General features: G+C 36.4%; 1 long non-coding RNA gene across 1 annotated transcript; it reads left to right on the top strand.

Moving 5' to 3' along the window:
- The first annotated feature begins 481 nt into the window (after positions 1-481).
- On the top strand, positions 482-2,409 carry LOC131952120 (uncharacterized). The gene is made up of 3 exons (XR_009388507.1): positions 482-644; positions 1,396-1,438; positions 2,016-2,409. It is a non-coding gene; the product is annotated as an uncharacterized LOC131952120 (long non-coding RNA).
- The last annotated feature ends 2,973 nt before the right edge of the window (positions 2,410-5,382 follow it).

The raw sequence follows: 5,382 nt of genomic DNA on the forward strand, positions 1-5,382 counted from the left end.
ATGATTAAATATAATATATAAATTACTTATTTTTTTTTAATTTAGGAAATAATCAGTATGGAGTTAAAAAACAAAACCAAAACAATTTCATGGTTAACTCCCTTTGACAATTTAAAATATTTTTGCCAAGAATTAAATAAACAAGCCAGAAATTCAAATAAAAAAGTGTGAAGATTTGAACGATTTGAGTTTTGTTTTTTTAACAAACAAGATTTAACATTCCGTCAGAAGAAAACAAGGGTGCAGCGGAAGTTATACAAATTAATACGACCGAGTATTACAAATATATAAATATAGCAAAATATCACTATATTTTAATAAACATATAAAGTACGTTTGAATTTAACGGCTAACCCCTTAACCTAATAAACAGTCACACCAAAGCTGACTAATTAGATATTGATTACAAGTCCTAGTTTTTCCTTAAATAAAATTTTAAACTCAGGTTTTAGCGTGTAGCAAGTACTTGTAAACTAAACAACCTACAGATCACCCAGAACACAAGGATCACCTACACCCTACAGATAATCTACAGTCTACAGATATCTTTAAACCAGCAACCCAAACACACAGCCCAACAAAGATGAAACTTTTTGTTTACCTCGCACTTCTCATCATCTGGTCTCTAGTTCTCATTAAAGAAGGTGAATATTTTAATAATTAAATTAATTAAATATTGAAAAAACTGATAATTCTCTTTAGTTGTGAATGATTTAGTGTAATAACGTATGGGGGGTCGTCCATAAATGACGTCACACTCGTAGGGGGGAGGGGGGGGGTCCGTAATTTTGTGACGGTGTGTGATGAGGGGGAGGGGGGGGGGGAGTTCAGATGGTCGACGTCACACTTTTGCATTATAAAAAAGCAATGTTAGAAAACGAATTTTAGACGTTATTTCGCGTTTTAGAAAACTTTTAATAAATTGTAATAGGAATTTATTAGAATACTCTATTCTCAGACAAGATTTTGAAAAAAAAATCGATGTTTAAAAAAAAATTCAACTGTAATTTTGAGGGAGGGGGGGAGGGTTGTAGGCTGAGGTAGGTGTGACGTCATTTTAGGAGGGGCGGGGTCTGGCTTTTTGTGACGACGTGTGACGGAGAGGGAGGGGGGAGGTAAAAATCGTCAAAAAAGCGTGACGTCATTTATGGATGATCCCTAGGGTAAAAACGTATGCCCTTAAAATGTGGTCGTTCATATTATTTTATGGTAGTATTGTAAGACATTAAACGAGTGATTTAAAAAAATAAAAAGCTAAAACTGAAGTTTGTTTTATATATATATATATATATATATATATATATATATATATATATATATATATATATATATATATATAATGGTATATAAAAATATGTATTTAAACTAATTTATTCTTTTGTGTCGTTAATCCAGGTTTTGCAATGCCCCCCTGTATATTAGGGAAAGAGGCTTGTCTGTAAGTAGCTTGTATAATTATTTTCATTTTAAACCAATTTTAATTTTTAACGCTTGTTTCGTCATTAAGTATCAATTATTGTGGTTCGTCCTCATGTTTTTAAGTGTAGCATAAAATAAAACAATTTTTTTTCAACTCTTGAAACTCTACGATAGAAACCTTTTCACTGTCGCGTATTTATTGTGTATTGTATTAGCTTTTATTAATGTAGATGTATATTTCACCTACATTATGTAAAAGCCGGTATTCTATAGTATTCCGAAGCAATGTATATAATGTAATTATAATTCTTTACAATGCTTAAATAATTTATGTAATGCCTACGAAAAGTAGCCTATATAACAATGCAAATATTTCATACCTTGCCTGAAAACGACAGGGTTTGTATACATTGCCTAGGTATTCTATAGAATGCCGAGTTTTCATCATTTCTGGTAACATATACATTGCCTGGGTAGAATGCCGTGTTTTTATACATTGCAGGTATAATACATGTATATTTTATTTATTGACACTAGTATGTATACCTTAATATACATAAATATGTACACTACATATATTTTTGTCTCATCCACAGGACCTATTTTCACTATGACAAGGCGTGGTGTAATATTTGTCCATTTTGAGTGACAACATACACAAATACAAATGGACAGAGATACAAGAGCAATACAACTGGCTAATTAACTTCTGATTTGAGAAATTCATTAACATTTTCTGAAATAAAGAGCTGAAAGTATTTTGAAAGGTTGTACTGTTAAAATAAGTATTCGGATATTTAAAGTTAATGCATGTGTGTACGTATATTAATATTTTTTTTCAGGGTGTTGTCAAACTAATTTTAAGGTAGACACATTTTTGTGGAACTCAAACTTTAGATAAAAGTGTGAACCGAAGAAAAGCTCATTCAAAAGTTATTTTAAACAACAGAGAAACAGATTACATCAGTGAGTACATAATCATCTTTTCCCGTTCGTTCCATGACACACGGGGCAGATGAAGTAGAGTTCATCTGTTTCAGAGACCTCGGAATATGATGTGATAGTATGACCATCCTTTGTTTTCCCTAACGTGAGTTAGGTATTCATCAGAAAAGGGTTGACTCGGGGACGTTCAACTGACTTGAACCCGGATTCGAACTCGAGGATTTCGGGTAAGCAAATTTCCGCACTAACGTTAGGTCACGCCGTTCCAACCACTGAGTACAGTGATATTTATTTATTCGATAAAATAACTTTCCGTGCCAAAAGTTATTTTTGGTACGAACATTCATACTATCTACCTATCGCAAATCTTGCATAACTAACGTATCCAAAAAAAAAAAAAAAAGAATTGCTAAAACCTGCTGAAGGAATAATACTTTTTATTCTTAATGGTTATGCTGGACGGGATTTCCTCCAACACAATTAAATATAACGAGTCAACTTGTTTTCCATTGACTCCAGTTTCAGTCAGCTTTTCTTTCTGGGTTGCGAATTTAAAAATAAAAAATAAAACTCGATTTTACATGCAGTCAACATAGGAAAGAGTGCAGTAGAATTTACACTAATTTATATAATTGTATATAGGCCTAACAATTTATAAATATAAGAAAATATCATAGTATGTTAATAAACAAATTAAGCACGCTTTCAACTGAACGGCTAACCCCTTTACCTATTAAGCAGTAACACCAAAGCTCACTAATTAGATATTGATTGAATGTACGAATTTTTCCTTAAACTCAGGTTTCAGTGTGTAGTGAGTACTAGTAAACTAAACAACCTACATATCACCCAGAAAAAAAAATATCACCTACAGTCTACATATCAGCAGCAGCCCACACACACAGCCTAACACAACCAGCAGCCCACACACACACAGTCCAACAAAGATGAAACTTTTTGTTTACCTTGCCGTTCTCATCATCTGGTCTCTGGTCCTCATTAAAGAAGGTGAATATTTTAATAATTAAATTAACATTCTTTATCTACAGTTAAAATATATGGCTGGACAATTTAGGGCAGTGTTTAGGGCAGATTGTATTCTCCGTGCCACCCTCCCCTCCCTCGCACCCCCCACCCCGATATATAACCTGAAAGCAACACTGATTTAGAGAAAAACGCATACCCGTAAAAGTGATAGTATTATTTACCGATTTAAAAAAATCACTTGGTTACAGTTGTACAGATTTGTTTTAGTTTAGGTAACCTTCAGTCCCATGGGATCGCTTGTTGCATCTGTATTGTAGCTTCAAGACAGAGGCGTAGCGACCCTTCCCGGCGCCCGGGGACAAACTTTCGATTTGCACCCCCCTCTCGAACTTTTCATTTGCACCCCCCTCAAACTTTCGATTTGCACCCCCCCACCCTCGAAATTCTCATTTGCAACCCCCCCCCCTCAAACTTTCGATTTGCAGCCCCCCTCAAACTTTCAATTTGGCACCCCCCCTAAGGTCGGCGCCCAGGGACATATGTCCCCCCCCGCCCGCCCCCCCCCCCCCCCCCTAGCTACGCCTCTGCTTCAAGAGTATTTGGCCGTCTTAATTTTGTTTCCTGGTGTTTTATCCACAGAAGCTCTTGGCCAACAATCGCCATTGTCTGTTTAACAATTTGACCCCCAGTATAGGGCTGGTAAGTAGGTCGCCAACCAGTTATATGGCTCATGCAGGTTTTATTGAGCCGTAGAACTGGTTGGTGACCTACTTACCAGCCCTATACAGTAATTCGTTCTTTTTGTACCCCCCCCACCCTCATCCGATCATCTTTTTGTATGCTCATATTAACTCACAATACTATCATAACACAGAAAACGTATGATCGTTAAAAATAATAATACTGTATAGCATTAACGCTAATATAATTGAACGAACTATAACATTATATGTAATATAATGATATACAATACAATATGTATTTAAACTACCTCATTCTTTTGTGTCTTTAATCCAAGGTTTGGCGATGGCCCCCTGTATATTAGGGAAAGAAGCTTGCGTGTAAGTAGGACATTTTATACTGTAGAATCTTCGACAATTATATTATTTTAAACATATTTTAATTTTAAACGCATGGCTCGCGGGGCCGGCGCTACCTATAAGGGGTCATCCATAAATGACGTCACGCTTTTTTTGACGATTTTTACCCCCCCCCCCCTCCCCCTCATCACACACCGTCACAAAATTTAGGACCCCCCCTCCACCCTACGAGTGTGACGTCATTTATGGATGACCCCTAAGGCGAACAAGGCGGTCCCTTAGGGCGCCATCCATAGTTGGCGCAAAATGTTTAATCGCTATTATCAAAAAGGTACTTAATAATTAATAACTTTTATAAAGGACGATCTATCAATGTTGCACCCCCACCCCAAAATTAGGTCTATATAGGCCTATATTTATTCGCGATGGTGAAAATGGAACCCTACCTCCCTAATTTGGAAAGATCGGGGCGCTTTTTACCATTCACTTTGTCTTTTTAATTTGGTGTCACATAATTAATGTAGAAAACGACTAAATAAGTTCGTTATTTAAATTCCGAACATTTCAAACGGTTATTTAATTTTTATAGGGCTTGTAAGTCTCGTTCTTTCTGACCAGAGTTTCTTTCAGGCATCTCTTTTTTACCGCCCCCCCCCCCCCCCGAACGAAATGAAATTGATATAATTTATAAAGAAAATATATACTTTTAACAGTGGCCGCCCCCCCCCCCCCGAAGAAAGTCTACCGCCCCCCCCCCCCCCGAAAATGTCAATCGCCCCCCCCCCCCCCCCCGGAGAAAAATGTCTGGAAGAAACACTGTTTCTGACTTTGAATTAGAAATCTGTCCTGGTGTACAGAGTTTTGTAATGACGGGGTGTTTAAATTATTGTATTTGTTTGGTAAGTTTTGATGAATCGTTTAGATTTGGGAGTAACGGCGGAAGGCAGTTGCTGATATGGTTTTGTAGGTATAAAGTATCGAAGTGTTTCAT

This window comes from Physella acuta, unplaced genomic scaffold (genome assembly GCF_028476545.2).
Source record: "Physella acuta isolate Inbredline_101_S28 unplaced genomic scaffold, ASM2847654v3 ptg000855l, whole genome shotgun sequence".
Taxonomy (NCBI): domain Eukaryota; kingdom Metazoa; phylum Mollusca; class Gastropoda; family Physidae; genus Physella; species Physella acuta.